At 40.1% G+C, this 17,957-nt stretch overlaps 1 protein-coding gene across 3 annotated transcripts in view; it reads right to left on the minus strand.

Annotated features, from left to right (window-relative positions):
* The window catches only part of P2RY8 (P2Y receptor family member 8), an 84,258-nt gene that overhangs the window by 51,253 nt on the left and 15,048 nt on the right, over positions 1–17,957 (minus strand). For 2 of the 3 annotated variants that reach the window (XM_069761552.1, XM_069761553.1), the window contains one exon: positions 12,029–12,113. The exons of the other annotated variant lie outside the window; for it this stretch is intronic. The gene's annotated coding sequence lies outside the window, so the exon portion shown is untranslated. The remainder of the gene's footprint in view (positions 1–12,028; positions 12,114–17,957) is intronic. 3 annotated transcript variants of the gene reach the window in all.

Consider the following 17,957-nt stretch of genomic DNA (forward strand, 5'->3'; position numbering starts at 1 on the left):
ACTAAAGTCACAATTTCTTATAAACACTTTCTACCTGTTTTACTAGTTTAAGTTTAAAATGTCCTTTTTGATAGGGAGAAGGTAAAGAGCATATAGAAAAAAGGATCAGCTCATTTTACTTCCCACAATGCATCTTGAGGGAAAATACTCAGATCCTTTTGCTTATGTGAGCCTTATTTACTGCATGTTCTAGCAGTTTTTAATAACATTGGCAGCCTTGCCTGTATGACTGTGCTTACTGAGCTAATTGGTAGTCATTGAATAGGACTGCACACATAGCTCCTAAGTATAGAAAGGGCTGTGCTTTTATTAAAGAGATTGGCTCTGTAGAAACATTTACGGCATATCAGAGGGATATGCCATAAATGTGTGATAGACGCGGATCCCACCTCTGGGCCCTTCACTTATCTACCGACTAGGGTTCACCTGATCCCTACGTTCTTCACGCCATCAGACCACCAGTAAATGTAGAGCTGGTGATTGACATGGCAGCTCTCTCCATTCATTACTATGGTTGTTCCAATTCCAGCTGAGAGTATTTGCTTCGCTGTATTCGGAACGCCCATAACTATGAGTTGAGAGAGTTGATGAATACAACGCCACCTCTCCACTCACAGGTGATTGGACTCTGGCCGGCATGAGGAATCAAATGACCACTGTTCTGGAGATAGGTGCTTCTAGCAGACATTTATGCCTTATATTATGGATATGCCATACATATCTCTTGAGAGACAACCTCTGTAATGAAACACAGAACTAATTTCACATATACTGATAAATTAACTTGCTGAGCTCTCCATCCTGCCTACTTGTAAGTCTGCATGTACAACGTAAAATTATCCATTTTCACCGCTGATAGATTTTTAATAATGATTCAAACACTTTTTTTCTAATAATTTTGTCTATGATTCTCTTAGTTTTATTGATGATATAATCAATTAAACAATTATTTGGATTTCCCAAAATACTATGGGAAAATAACATCTTTGTTGTTTCCCTAGGAAATTCTATATGTTTGCTTCTTTTGTTCTAGTAGCAGCGGAAACTGAACCTGAGACTTCCAAAGGTATTCTGCACTTTCAGTGACTACATCATGGGCAGGGTGTTGTGGTGCCCTCCAGGTAAATTAGTGACCTGGTAGGAGTCCTCATGTATTCCTGAGTGTAAAGGTTCTATCAGATTTCAGTCTCAAGTTTTTTGTGACTGGTTGGCTACATTTATCTTCCTGTCAAACTGGCAACAAACCTACTGTCAAACTGTTTTTGGCAGCCTTGTAAGATGACAAAGAACGGTATGTAATCATAATGCCTTTGGATGTATTCTAAAACAGACAGACAATTGGAAGGTCAGCAAATGGGAACTTCTGGCACATTCAATTCCTATTTCACTGTCGCTCTTTAATTTTTTTCTACTTTTGCAACAATAAAACAATATCACTAACTACTCTTCCCACTGATGCTTTTTTTAATGACAGGAACACTGAACGCTAAACCTCTAGACCAGTGTTCCCCAACTCCGCTCCTCAAGAGCCACCAACAGGTCATGTTTTCAGGATTTCCTTAGCACTGAAGAGGTGATAATTGCATCACCTGGACTATACTAAGGAAATCCTGAAAACATGACCTGTTGGTGGCTCTTGAGGAGCGGAGTTGGGGAACACTACTCTAGACTAACAGTGACATGGCACTCTTCCTATGGATCACCCAGAAATGTGCACCTGAGTGCTATGACTATACTAAAGGATCATCAGGTCTGGAAGCCTAGGTCAGTGGCGTACTGGCACAATGCCTCTATGACACCCTAAATTAGATTTGACACTGCTACTTGTTCACTTTGTCAACCTCTTCTTAAATCAAACAGGTTCCTTTAATAAGAAAAAGAGTTTATACTCATCTCCAAGTCTGGCACCATTTCAGCAAAGTCAGTGCCGCATCTGCCAGTATTCAGGTGACATTGTTATGTCATGTGAGTACTGTAGTTTATCAGCGACCACTAATGGGCGTTCTCCGGGATGTCCTAGTTTCGTCTAATGGAAGTGCGAGTTTCATTTGGGAGACCAATATCTCTGGTGTAGGAGAGGACTATAATTTTTTTCATTTTATTTGGAGGACTAAAGAAATAAAGATCGTATTGCCAAATATAGACTGAGCAGTTTTTATTCCACATTGCGTTTCGACGCTGGACTGTACACCACTTACACTTGAGAAAGACACCAGTCCAGCGTCAAAATACATTGTGGAATAAACACCATTCAATCTATACTTGGCAATAGGATCTTTAATTTGGTAGCGCAGCCCAATACTCTGCTTCGTCTAATTTGGTCAAATATCCTGGAGGATTTCATCCCCCAACCACAGGGCAGCAGCTGATATCATACCTCAATAGGATTTGTGCCTCACACAACTCACAACTTGCTCAGGTGTGCACATTCCCTTGAATTTTATTGTTTTTTCACATGGTATCACCCTATGGTCTTGTGGGCTCTGTTGCCTCTATAATTCTCGCGCATGGGCATGTGATGGACATACAGCCGCGAGTCTCATTAGTTATATGATGTGTAATCAAAGCTGTGTCTTACAAAGAGCCATGTATCTGTCTGTTCATCACATGACTAGGGGGGCTGCCAACTTCATGTTTTATATTTTTCTGGATAACTTATCAAAAAATCAAGGACAGACAATAATTTTTATGGACACAACACATTTTTAATGTTATAAGAGTTACATATCATAACACATTTTTAATATTACAGCCCATAATTCTGATAAGCAGGCATTAGCTGCATTCCCTATGAACTGTAAAATTATGATAATTACAGTCATAATAATGGGGAAAAAAGTGCCCTATTTTTACTTGGTATGTACTGTCCAAAAATTTCTGGATAGTTGACAACCCGGTGTTCCAGGCAGATTTAAATCCACAGGGAGTAAACACTGAATGCTTTTGATTATTGACAGTATGCAGAGATATTTAACAGCGTGTTGAATCAATTCAACTGGAAAGTCAGATAACTTTTCATCATAAAATAAATTAGATTTTTTTCTTTTATCGATGCAACAATACCCCTTTAACCACCAATGTTCAGAGTGATGCCCTTATCCGATTTGTAGTTTGGGGGGCACACAGATGAGCATTTACGGTGCAGACCCCGAGTACAAGGTTTACAAAGAATTGGCATTTTTAGTGAAGAAAGTTGCTTAAATAGAATCTGTCAGCAGTTTTTACATATGGAAGTAGTGGTATAGCTGCATAGACGCATGTACCTTACACAATATTACTTTTTTATAGAGATCCTATGTGGCAGTCATGAGAAATCGATTGTAGAAGCCAGATGTAAATAAGGCAGAGGACGTGGTAATGTATAATCGACTTCTTCCAAGGGCAGAGACACGTCCCAATGCACTTCCAGCCTGATTTGCATATGGCTTCTATGCTAATTTTCACATGACTGATACATCAGATCTCTACAAAAATCATTTTTATTGTGGGACATTCACCTATAACGCCGTAACACTACTTATATGTAACATGCTGACACGTCCCTTTTCATTTTGCATTTAGGAAGCGTATGAAAAATAGCTTCCATAGCCTTTAACACAGTAACCTTGCATACCACTTTCTCTCTACACATGTATCATATGTGTGCCAGTATTTATAGACATGACTAATATTCACGTGCCTGCTTCCAGTAGATATAACTTCTGATAGCACCCTGCTTGTGTTTGTCTTTTATCTCCATCTGTAACCGTCTTGCATCTCTTTAGGAATAATGTAAGATATTGGCTAAATTTACTTATTGTAAACTTTTTCTTACACTGAACAAGGCTTGTCTTATTCTGAAGTGTTTGCTCTGTGAATAGCTAAGATATATATATTATTGAGGTTATTTTCCACCCAATATATCACAAATGACTCATGAGACAAGACAATACTTCACGGAGACTCAACTTAAAGGAGTATTCCCATCTCCAAGATTCTATCCCAATGTGTTTTAGATGTAATTGTATGATGTTAGCATGTAACTCCAATTAGAAATGTATAGTTTTTCTGATTCACTATGTTGCTTACCCCATGTGCAGGGCATTGCTGTAGCTTAGGAATCCATGGTTATGACCACTTACATAGTAACAGTTAGTTGTTAGTGGTCATAACGGGCAACATGGTGACTCAGTGGATAGCATTGCAGCGCTGTAGTCCTGGGTTCAAATCCCACCAAGGACAACATCTGCAAGGAGTTTGTATGTTCTCCCTGTGTTTGCGTGGGTTTCTTCCGGGTACTCCGGTTTCCTCCCACATTCCAAAGACATACTGATAGGGAACTTAGATTGTGAGCCTTATCGGGGAATACTTTAAAGAGCTGCGGAATATGTTAGCGCTATATAAAAATAAAGATTATTATTATTATTATTATAACCATGGATACCTGACCTAATGTCCTGCACATAGGGTATATGACATACTGAACAAGAAGAACTATACTACATTTCTAATTGGAGGTATTTGCTAATATTATTGTTACTCCTACTTCCTAATGGGAAAGGATCTTGGAGATGGGAATACCCCTTTAATCAAACACTTCAATCATAGAGGGGTGGGAAAGCGTAAAGATTTTGAGATCCATATTTCGCTCTCAGAGATGAACAACAATACCTTGTGCCCCTCTTACTTATAGTCAGAATATTCACATCCAGGGTTTTCCACTTCACCCCCATTTGGTATTCTTGCATCAAGCATTCTCACCACACCATCTTATCCAGCTTCAAACAGCGTCTAACTAGCAGTATCATCCTTTATCCAACTTAAAACATTATTCTTCCCTACCTCCAGTATACACGCATCCAGATCTGCTCTTATGTGAGGGGTTACTCACAAAAGTCACAATTTGGAGACCTGCTCTTCATAGCTGTTTGCTAGACCTGGTCCTAATGCAGATGGTCATGAGCCACACATCATGGGCCCATGAGCCACAATTCTGAACAGCCAGTCACAGCATTTTTTCTTCAAATCCCTCTCTGCACAAGGTACCGCAGAAATCAGAAAGACTTTCCTAAGATGCTAATTGGGTGGCTGCTCAGGAAGGGCGAGAGCAGAGTCCAATCTAGCGACAACAGGCTGGTGGTCATGTACAATGACAACAGAGATAGCCTTTTTTGACCACTGTACATGGTGATGGCAGCACCTCCATGACTGTATGAGGTACCTCTACAAAGGTCCACAAAACAAACTGTGTACTGAGGTACAACAAGAACATGGTGGGAGTTGATCTCTCTGATCAAGTCCTCCAGCCTTAGGCTTCTTTCCCACTTCCGTCGTTCGGCGGCCGTCACAATGCGTTGTGTCAGTGCCATGAGAAAGGCCAAGGTGTGGTACAAGAAGCTGGTTGTGCACATCGTACAGATGTCAATGCACAGCACTTTCATGCTATCACAATGTGCAAGCCAGACCGGTACCAGTTCCAGGAGCTAGTGATTAAGGCCCTAATATATGGCAGTTAGGAAGGAGTGGGCCCCAGTACGTTCAGAACTGAAGGTGCTTGTATTGTACCAGACCAACATTTTGTCAGTGAGGTCCCTCAAACCACAAAGAAATGAAAGTCCCAAAAAAGGGACAACAGGGGAATACGCAAGGGCATCATTTGGCAATGTAACACCTGTGCTGACAAACCTGGTTTGTATATGAAAGAATGCTTCAGTCTGTACCACACATTCATGGACTAATAAATTCATTTCTGACTTACACAACTCATGTATGACAACATGACATACACTGCACAACTTACGTATGCCAACCTAATGCGCTTTGCACAATTTACGTGTATGCCAACACATTATAAAATTCACATAGCAGGAAAGCACTAGATCGATTCCAATATAGGGTCAATTGTGGGGGGTTTCTAGTGTTTAGGCACATCAGGGGCTCTGCAAACGTGATGACACCCACAGACCATTCCATCAAAGTCTGACGTGCACCCAAACAGTGGCTTTCTCCCACATATGAGGTAAGAGCATACTCATAAGAAATTGCACAACAAATTTTTGGTCTATTTTCTCCTGTTAACTTTGTCAAAATAAAATAAGTGGGGTTAAAAGATCATTTTTGTGGAAAAAATGTGATTTTTTTTATTTTCACGGCTCTACGTTATAAACTTCTGTGAAGTACTTATTGGTTCAATGAGCAATTAGTTTCCACTGTTTAGGCACATCAGGGGCTCTCCAAACGCGACATGGTATCTGTTCTGGATTCCAGACAATTTTGTGTTCAAAAAGTCAAACGATGCTCCTTCCCTTCCAAGCCATGCTATGTGCCCAAACAGTGGTTTTCCCTTACATATGGAGAATCAACGTACTCAGGAAAAATTGCACAACAATATTTGGTGTCCATTTTTTCCTGTTTCCCTTGTAAAAAAAAAATGTGTCTAAAAATCATTTTTGTGGAAAAAATTAGATTTTTTATTTTCACGGCTCTACATTATAAACTTGTGTGAAGCTCCTGATGGTTAAGGTGCTCACCACACATTTAGATAAGTTCCCTGAGGGGTCTAGTTTCCAAAATGGGGTCACTTATGGGGAGTTTCCACTGTTTAGGCACATCTTGGGCTCTCCAAATGCGACATGGCATCTACTCTGGAGTCCAGCCAATTCTGTGTTCAAAAAGTCAAACGGCACTCCTACCCTTCCGAGCCCTGCCGTGCACCCAAACAGTGGTTTTCTCCCACATATGGGGTATTGGCATGTTCAGAAGAAATTGTACTACAAATTTTGCGGTCCATTTTTTCCTGTTGCCTTTGTGCAAATAAAAAAATTGGGTCTAAATAAAATTTTAGTGAAAAAAGTTAAATGTTCATTTTTTCCTTCCACATTGCTTCAGTTCCTGTGAAGCACCTGAAGGGTTAATAAACTTCTTAGCTTTGAGTGCCTTTAGTGGATCAGTTTTTAGAATGGTGTCACTTTTTGGGTATTTTGTGTCATATAGACCCCTCATAATCAGTTCAAATGTGAGATGGTCCCTAAAAAAGATAGTTTTGTAAATTTTGTTGGAAAAATGAGGAATCGCTGGTCAACTTTTAACCCTTATCTTCCTAACAAAAAAATTTTGTTCAGAAATTTTTCTGATGTAAAGTAGACATGTGGGAAATGTTATTTATTAACTATTTTGTGCGATATAACTGATTTAAGGGCATAAGAATTCATAACTTGAAAATTGTAAAATTTTCTACATTTTCACCAAATTTCCGTTTTTTTTGCAAATAAACGTAAGTCATATCTAAGAAATGTTACCACTATCATGAAGTACAATATATCTATTGTTATTAATAAAGTAAGAGTGATCATAATTGTAAAATTTGGCTTTGTCATAAAGATGCAAACAGCCTTGGAGGGTGAAAGGGTTAAAATAATAGGTCATTTTCTAATAACGCATTCCCTTTAAGAGGTTATGCAAATCAGAAAAACCTGAGTATTAGATTTTATGTGCTTAGGAATAAAATATTGGTAAGGTCAAAGAAACCAAGAAATTATAAGATAGCTTTTCGGGAGACTCTTTGGTCATGAGAAAGAATACCTACATACAATACATTGTATGCACCTTTATGCAAGTCAAGAATGTTTGATAGCCATTTTCTTCTGACTTTATCATTCTTTTTCACAGTATTTATATCTTAGACTTGTCCAATTAAATTTGAAATCCAATAATACAATGTTTCCTGGATGACTTCAGGATTGGGTATCCATCATTCTTAACAATAAGAATAGCTCAGCATGATGATCTACTGTATTTTTGTTTTTAAAGGGAACCTGTCACCCCGAAAATCGCGGGTGAGGTAAGCCCACCGGCATCAGGGGCTTATCTGCAGCATTCTGTAGACGTTAGATTATACTCACCCAGGGGCGGTCCCGCTGCTGGTCAGGTCAAACGGGCATCTCCGGTCCGCTGCGGTGCCTCCCATCTTCATTCCATGACGTCGTCTTCTGATCTTCAGCCACGGCTCCGGCGCAGGCGTACTTTGCCCTGTTGTAGTACTGCAGTGCGCAGGCGCCGGGCCTCTCTGACCTTTCCGGCGCCTGCGCCCTGCAGTACTTTGTTGTACCCTCAACAGGGCAGACAAAGTACGCCTGCGCAGGAGCCGTGGCTGAAGATCAGAAGAGGACGTCATGGAAAGAAGATGGGAGGTGCCGCAGCGGACCGGAGACGCCCGTTTGACCTGACCAGCAGCGGGACCGCCCCTGGGTAAGTATAATCTAACGTCTTTTTCTCCTTTCAGGTAACATCGGGGGCTTATCTACAGCATTACAGAATGCTGTAGATAAGCCCCTGATGCCGGTGGGCTTACCTCACCCGCGATGTTCGGGGTGACAGGTTCCCTTTAAAAAAAAGACAGAAGACTCCATAAAATCTTAAGAAATTACATGAAATGTCACCGAGGTCAATCAGTCGTTGTTCTGATTTCCCATATGGTGGAGCCAGTTTTATGATTTCCAAACAAAACAAAAGCCATGATGGTATTAGGTAAAAAAAAACAAGATAGAATTTATTCTGTGTAGTTACAAAAATGTTTACCAGTGTCAGATATTAGCACACTGCTTGAAGGTTTCAATAGGTAAAGGAAGCCAGTACTCAATAGGAACTGTGATATTACATCAGACAGTTACCACAGATTAACTGCCAAATGATAAAATCATGAAAGCATTTTGATTTTAATTATATTAGGATTAATTATAATCAGAATCTCATATATTGCCCTAACTCATGTATTAATGTCATGTATTGTCCTAACTCATGTATTCATGATGTCTTGTATTGTCCTCACTTGTGTGTTTATGAAGTAATGTATTGTCCTAACTCATATAGTCATTATGTTTTGAATTGTCCTAACTCATGTATTCATTATGTCTTATATTGTCCTCACTTGTGTGTTTATGAAGTAATATATTGTCCTAACTCTTTAAAGGAGGAATTCACCAAGCACTCAACTGCCAATGGCATGAATTCCCAATTCTGAAAGCCTGCCTCAGTGTGATACCTGTTTAAAGTTGAACAAGAGATCATGAGCAGAGAGAATAAGATCTGCCCCTAAATTCATATAACCACTCTCATCATCTTTGCTGTTAGAGGCAGATTGCACTCACAACAGCCAGGGGACAGTGCGTTATACAAAACACTTAGTGGCCAACTTTTTGGTTTGATTTTTTTGTGACAACAAATTTACTATGCAAAGTGATCTGCAGATTGCCTATTTACACAACAACATCAAGTTGTATGAAAGTTCAGTGACCATTTCAAATCCTGTACAACTTTATTGTAACCAAATTACAAGCACATAGCAAAACTACCAGAAAATCTATGTCACAGAGATACCACGACAGAGAGAGGATAAAAGATTGTAGTGTCTGGCCACACGAACTTCTGCATTGATTAGACTTGCTTCACTATCTTATTAAATAGTGGAGGTTTTTCCTTGCTCTGTTATTGCAAGGGTTTATCAGTTCAGTGAATCTCCAGGAGCTCTCTGTTCTGAATTGTCTCAGCTGTTCTGTGTTGGCCACTCCCCTCTGGTATGTATGCTCACCACTGGCACTTGGGAATTGCCAGTGATAATTCCCACTCCTGGTTTGGTGTTGAAGTAGAAGTTCTGTGTTTGGAGTAGGCGTTTGGAGAGTTGTTCAGGAGATTTCTGTGTGGAGTTGTTTTGCAAGTTGATCCTCCCATTTGGTTTCTCCTTCCTATTTCTAACCTGTTTTCCACTCTGTTGTTTTTGTGAGTGTAATTGCATGATTGTAGTTTTCTTTTATCCTTTTATGTCTACCTCTGTCAGTCTGGTTAGTGTAATCCTATACACTTCTGCCTCACACCTCCCTGGGTGAGGGAGGGAACAGATAAGGGCTAAGATAGGAGCATAGCAAGGTACGTGACCCCGGCATCTCCACCTTCAAGTGTAATCCGGAAGACAGGGATAGCCTAGGGTGCCCCCTAGTTCAAAGAATCGGGTAGGTGCTCACAGTCCCTAATCGCTATGTGACAATCGAACATCACAATGTATAGTACTGTATGAATAGCAGGAGAGTGTAGGTGGACTGGTGTTCCCACTGAGCTACCATAGAGCTTTTTGTTTTCCAACACAGGATTTTTATTTAAATGGTACTGGTCTATGTCCTAATATTTAAAGTTTCACTTTCTTCAATATACTGAGTAGAAAAGAAAACTACACGACGTTGGCAACTTTCCTCTAGATATTGAGTAGAAAACACCACGTACTGTATAGTTTGTTACAAAAGAATAAAAGAAAAACTGTAACGTATAGGGACTTTTCCGAAAATGATCAAAACAAGACACTACATCAGTTTCAGAGCCTGAAATCAACTACCAGCATACCATCCACCTACTTCTGGTTTTGCTTCTACTTTTGTAAAATATTGCCCTACAGATGTGGAAAATGTACACCCCTCCCTTTACCTTTACGTTTTGAAGTGAAACATATGTAGAAGTACCTAACAAATTAGTTAAAAAAAAAAGCAATTGATGTTATATATAAAAGGTAGCACAAATTTAATAGCTAAACAGAAAAGGATAGACTTTCTCTTTAAAGTGGACTTCTGTTCAAAACTAAAAACTGCCTACTGCATTTAGATCCATTTATAAAGTATTTTGGGAAATCCATTCCCCTGTGTTAAGTACGCACAATGAATTTTTGGTAAATTTTTTACCCTGCGTATTTTTGCTGTGAAAAAATGTAAATCTTATAGTTCGAGCCAAATGGGTGGGATTTATATAAATCTCATGGCCATGGTGCACTTTTTTTTTACATTGTGTAAACTAACCTGCTGTGCCTGTTTGAAATCTGCAACGGTTAATTGCTAATGTGGGTACGCTGAGTTTTATGTGTGGATTTTCCCCATAGAATTGCATTAGATGCAAAAAAAATGTACAGGTAAAGAAACACAGATGCATTTTTAGTGCATTTCCACTGTGGAAAAGCACAAAATGCGCATGTAATCCACACATTATTGCATCAATAAAGTTTTGTCAAAACCAAATGCCATAAGTGATCACAAATAAAGCATCGTAATTTGAAACATGACATACCAAAAAGACAAAAATATGAAGTCAAAACATGATAAACATCTGCACAAAAACTCACTCAAAAATATAATGAAAAAACACAAGAAACGCTTACTAATAGGTACAGATATGCTGGGGAAAAAATCTGCAACATCAAAAAGTCACCAAATATTCACTGTGGGAACAGAGCCTTAGGGTATGTGCAGACGATCAGTAAAAGTTGCGGGTTGGACGCAGCTTACCTGTCCAGCACCCAAATGTTACAGCATGTCCCATGCCACAATGCGTCTACAGACGCCAGCGGATCACCCGTGGAGACGGACATGCGGCACGTCTCTCCAGACTTCAGCATGCCTACACAAGAGAAATTTCACCAATACAATGTATTGGACGCTGTGAATCTGCACGGTTCAGTGAACACATGCGGAATCACCTGCGTTCAATAGACGGCAGAGCTTTAGATGTCCAAAGCGCTGCCACATGCGGATCGTCTGCACATACCCTCAAAGTTCAGCTTTTTGTGCTGTAGACATCTCCTTCCTAAGTCATTAACATGATGCTATTAATTTGTAGTGCTACAGATGCAATGAATCTACAACTCAGTCATGGCCATTTTGTCTACAAGTCTGGTAGCTGACATTGCTTTTGCCACAGTTCCCTCTTCTTTTTAGTACACTAAAGTGGATCCTTCCTTCTCAAAAATCAGAGATGGCCAATTGAAAAATTGTAGAGGCTGCTGTAATCACAGGGCTGCATTAACTAGACTAAACACAGACAATCACTTTATCTTTCATTTTTTTCATGTGATATTTAACTCTGAGATGTATGTCCTTAGATGTTTTAATTGGATTTGGGAAGATTGGTAAGTAGATAAGAAACGCTACCTCCTTCATACTTGTGCTGCACCTGTGTGCTACAAAATACCACGCTATGATTTATTGTAATGAATCATATTTTACAATTCAGTATTTACCTTTATTTTAGCATTGTTCTTTTGATTCTGTTCTTGCAGTTGTCTGTTTTCCTGACAGCGGAAGGTATATTTCTGTCATGAACACCTGTACGATATACAGTTAGCGTTAGATTACTGTTCACACTTCAGTCATTGAAATCAGACGTCTCGAGGTCAAGAGCACGTGACATATTCAGATGTGGAAAGTAATCAGGAACTTGAGGCAGCTGCGCGTGTGACAATCATTTTGAAAGGTTTGTTGAAGTACAAACAGGATGTCTTGTGCCCTGGTTACAAAATCCGCAGGATGGCTAACCAACGTAAATCATATGCAACTTCTCATCTGTTCTGCAGCGACAAACAAGCGTGACACTGGCTTTGCTTAGATTTGTACTTTTGTGGGGAAAAAGTAGAGGGTCCAATTGCCATTCATTACAGTATGTTCTGAGTTTATAGTAAAATAACATGATTTCCCTTAATTTATCAAGGACTGTCAAATCCCAGCGTCAGTGAGGCAGGGTTCATGACATACAAAGCCATCCACAACCTGTCTCCTCCATACATCTGTGACCTCGTCTCCCGGTACTTACCTGTACGCAACCTCCGATCCTCACAAGATCTCCTTCTCTACTCCCCTCTTATCTCCTCTTCCCACAATCGCATACAAGACTTCTCCCGCGCATCACCCCTACTCTGGAACTCTCTACCACATCATATCAGACTCTCACCTACCATCGAAACCTTCAAAAAGAACCTGAAGACCCACCTCTTCTGACAAGCCTACAACCTGCAGTAACCACCAATCGACCAAACTGCTGCATGACCAGCTCTATCCTCACCTACTGTATTCTCACCCATCCCTTGTAGATTGTGAGCCCTCGCGGGCAGGGTCCTCTCTCTCTCTCCTACTGTACTAGTCGTGACTTGTATTGTTTAAGATTATTGTACTTGTTTTTACTACATATACCCCTCCTCTCATGTAAAGCACCATGGAATAAATGGCGCTATAATAATAATAATAATAATAATGCAGGGATGTGATGCAAAAACAAAGCAATTATTGTAATGAGGTGTTCGTATTTTTATTAAGAAGAAACATCTAAACTAGTTGGGTTTATTTCCAGCCTTATGAAATGAAGCTTGTGGGTGCCACTGAGCCTAATAAGTCTGAGTAGGGGGAAGGAGAGGTAACATAACGAGAATTGAGAGCAGGTAATGATTGGAGAGTTTCTCTTATGGGTGCAGCTCCAATCACTTCCTCCCCTGTATCTGGTTGTCCAATTAGAGGGGTGCACAACGTTTGGACTGGGGGCCACATGCGGCCCATGATGCCATTCTGTGAGGCCTCCAACCATATGGACAGAAAAAATGATTGTCTGCTAAATTAGCTGTATGTGGGCAGCCACAAACAGAAGAGTAGTGGCAACCGGCTAAGGAGAAGGGACTGGCAAGTACTAATGGTGCCCTGTGTAGACCTCTCAGGATGCCTCATTATCATCAGGAGATGGGGTCTCTCTACCTATTTAGCTCTCCGGAAAGGTGTATGTGAACTAGACAAGGTGGCCTCCTGTGTCCATGGCTAACTCCACTGTAGTTCATGGGGGTTCTGAATCATTGGGCAGTAAGCAAAAAAAACATGATCTGTTGTAGAGAGCCATGTGCATGCATGACCTCTTCCATTTACACAGCTTTCTACAAGGATTTAGAAGTGGATGTTATTGCAAATCCACATTAAAAATGTTTCAAATACTGCTTGATTAAGCTTCTTTTTGTTTTTACAGTGAAATGTACAAAATATGGTGAAAAAACAGTACTGTGCTCTAATGCAGATTTCTCATATTCAAATCAGTAGGAAATTTTTTTCAAAGAGTATTTGATGTGGTTTTTCAAGTGGATTTAGGAACAGAATCTATTTCCAAATCGTTGAAAAAAAACTCGGTGTGAACATACTACAGGTCCTTCTCAAAAAATTAGCATATAGTGTTAAATTTCATTATTTACCATAATGTAATGATTACAATTAAACTTTCATATATTATAGATTCATTATCCACCAACTGAAATTTGTCAGGTCTTTTATTGTTTTAATACTGATGATTTTGGCATACAACTCCTGATAACCCAAAAAACCTGTCTCAATAAATTAGCATATTTCACCCATCCAATCAAATAAAAGTGTTTTTTAATAACAAACAAAAAAACCATCAAATAATAATGTTCAGTTATGCACTCAATACTTGGTCGGGAATCCTTTGGCAGAAATGACTGCTTCAATGCGGCGTGGCATGGAGGCAATCAGCCTGTGACACTGCTGAGATGTTATGGAGGCCCAGGATGCTTCAATAGCGGCCTTAAGCTCATCCAGAGTGTTGGGTCTTGCGTCTCTCAACTTTCTCTTCACAATATCCCACAGATTCTCTATGGGGTTCAGGTCAGGAGAGTTGGCAGGCCAATTGAGCACAGTAATACCATGGTCAGTAAACCATTTACCAGTGGTTTTGGCACTGTGAGCAGGTGCCAGGTCGTGCTGAAAAATGAAATCTTCATCTCCATAAAGCATTTCAGCCGATGGAAGCATGAAGTGCTCCAAAATCTCCTGATAGCTAGCTGCATTGACCCTGCCCTTGATGAAACACAGTGGACCAACACCAGCAGGTGACATGGCACCCCACACCATCACTGACTGTGAGTACTTGACACTGGACTTCAGGCATTTTGGCATTTCCTTCTCCCCAGTCTTCCTCCAGACTCTGGCACCTTGATTTCCGAATGACATGCAAAATTTGCTTTCATCAGAAAAAAGTACTTGGGACCACTTAGCAACAGTCCAGTGCTGCTTCTCTGTAGCCCAGGTCAGGCGCCTCTGCCGCTGTTTATGGTTCAAAAGTGGCTTTACCTGGGGAATGCGGCACCTGTAGCCCATTTCCTGCACACGCCTGTGCACGGTGGCTCTGGATGTTTCCACACCAGACTCAGTCCACTGCTTCCTCAGGTTCCCCAAGGTCTGGAATCGGTCCTTCTCCACAATCTTCCTCAGGGTCCGGTCTCCTCTTCTCGTTGTACAGCGTTTTCTGCCACATTGTTTCCTTCCAACAGACTTACCATTGAGGTGCCTTGATACAGCACTCTGGGAACAGCGTATTTGTTGAGAAATTTCTTTCTGGGTCTTACCCTCTTGCTTGAGGGTGTCAATGATGGCCTTCTTGACATCTGTCAGGTCGCTAGTCTTACCCATGATGGGGGTTTTGAGTAATGAACCAGGCAGGGAGTTTATAAAAGCCTCAGGTATCTTTTGTATGTGTTTAGAGTTAATTAGTTGATTCAGAAGATTAGGGTAATAGGTCGTTTAGAGCAGGGGTCCCCAACTCCAGTCCTCAAGGCCCACCAACAGGTCATGTTTTCAGGATTTCCTTTGCATTGCACAGGTGATGCAATTATTACCTGGGCAAGACTAAGGAAATCCTGAAAACATGACATGTTGGTGGGCCTTGAGGACTGGAGTTGGGGACCCCTGGTTTAGAGAACCTTTTCTTGATATGCTAATTTTTGGAGACAGGTTTTTTGGGTTATCAGGAGTTGTATGCCAAAATCATCAGTATTAAAACAATAAAAGACCTGACAAATTTCAGTTGGTGGATAATGAATCTATAATATATGAAAGTTTAATTGTAATCATTACATTATGGTAAATAATGAAATTTAACACTATATGCTAATTTTTTGAGAAGGACCTGTATTAGTGTACTAATGTTTGGAGGTAAGAGTCCTGCAAGGAGAATTTGTACCTGTCGGACATTTATGGTTGTGCACCTTAGGCTGCCGTCACACTAGCAGTATTTGGTCAGTATTTTACATCAGTATTTGTAAGCCAAAACCAGGAGTGGGTGATAGATGCAGAAGTGGTGCATATGGTTCTGTTATACTTTTCCTCTAATTGTTCCACTCCTGGTTTTGGCTTACAAATACTGATGGAAAATACTGACCAAATACTGATAATGTGACGGCAGCCTTAGTCCTATAGGATACTTAATGTAAAGTGCTCCACTTGGTGACAGAAAGTATATAAAGATAACCAGTCATATTTACATATGGGAATAGTGGAGGGGCTGTGGGGGCGCTTGTCCTCCTATACAAAAAAGAGAGCTCCAATGTGCAATGAAACATTTTCTACAGAAGATAAAGGCAAAACAGACTAGAAGTGCACTGCGGTGTGCTAGTGCACTTAAATGGGTTATCTGGGACCTAATTGTTTTCTATTTGGCTTATCAGCAGGTAATTGCTAACTACCTGCCTGTTCTGCCGGGTGACCATCTCTCCCAACTCAGAGTAGTCATAGTCGGCTCCTGGCAGCGATTCTCCTGTTTCCTGTGATGTTACATTGACAGGGCAGTCCCTTCTCAACCCATCAATCAACGTGATGTCAACACGTTGTCGAAAGTGTAGCATGGAAGAGAAGGAACTGCACTGTCGACGTGACATCATAGGACGTAGGAGAATTGCCGGTCACAGGAGTAGTCACAGCCGGCAGAGATTGTCACATGGTGGAACAGGCAGATGCTTAAATACCTGCTGATAAGTGCTTAGACCTACAGTACAGACCAAAAGTTTGGACACACCTTCTCATTTAAAGATTTTTCTGTATTTTCATGACTATGGAAATTGTACATTCATGTGGAATTATATACTTAACAAAAAAGTGTAAAACTGAAATTATGTCTTATATTCTAGGTTCTTCAAAGTAGCCACCTTTTGCTTTGATGACTGCTTTGCATATAACTTCTACTCTATATTTGTTAGGACTGGTACATCAGATCTCTACAAATAATGTTAGCAACTTCTGTATGTGAAAACCTGCTGACAAGGTTCCCCTTAAAAATGTCCCCAGAACTGTTTTCAATCCCTGTCTCCGTGGACATGGTATAGTATATGAATATCAGCAGGGGTGAAAATACCCAATACACAATTATCATGTATAGCTGGAAAATCATAATTTCATGATCTATCAAACCAGTTATTCCATGTGAGCAAAGGAATAAAGAGGGGAATTTATCAAAACTGGTGCAAAGAAAAAGTGGAGTAGTTGCCCATTTTAACAAATGAGATTTCAGCTTTGACATTGTATAAGGTCTGTGGGACAAGAAAGGAGGAATCTCAACAACAACTATAAAATAATAAAATAAATGCACAGGACTTTTGATTTGGGGGGAGATGACCTTAATATCTTTATACAACAGCATAATATCTGAAATTACAATTTCACCTAAAACCACCAAATATTTAAAAATGAATCACAATTTCAACCTTCAACCAAAATTTGCCCACAATTTGCATTTTACTTGCAAAATGATGTATCTTGTCATGTGTACGACAGTACCAGCTGGATCTACCACCATATTACTTGTCAAGTTACTTTTTAGGGCTGGGATGAGGATTAGGCAGAATAGATTGCTGCCATTGTGGGGAAGGGCAAGTGCTCGTATAATGTATTGATAAAAAACTGCAAACTAAACATAACATATTTCCTCATAGGCCGGCGTCACACACAGCGTAAAACAATACGGTCCGTACATTACGGCCGTAATACGCTGAAAAGTCCCCAAAAAAATGGTCCGTTGCTCCTCCGTAGGCAGGCTGTGTCAGCGTTTTTTGCGCATGGCATCCTCCGTATGTAATCCGTATGGCATCCGTACTGCGTGGTTTTCTCGCAGGCTTGCAAAACCAACATACCGCTATAGAAGTGATCCATGTGTCCCAAAAAGAAAAGAATATATATATATATATATATATATATATATATATATGTCAGTAGACACATATATGTATATATATTAATACTTATTCCAGCGCTATACAGCTTGAAAGCCGGTAATTCAATTACCGGCTTTTTCTTTCTCCTTCATAAAACCCGACATGATTTGAGACATGGTTTACATACAGTAAACCATGTCTT

This window comes from Ranitomeya imitator, chromosome 3 (assembly GCF_032444005.1).
Source record: "Ranitomeya imitator isolate aRanImi1 chromosome 3, aRanImi1.pri, whole genome shotgun sequence".
NCBI lineage: Eukaryota > Metazoa > Chordata > Amphibia > Anura > Dendrobatidae > Ranitomeya > Ranitomeya imitator.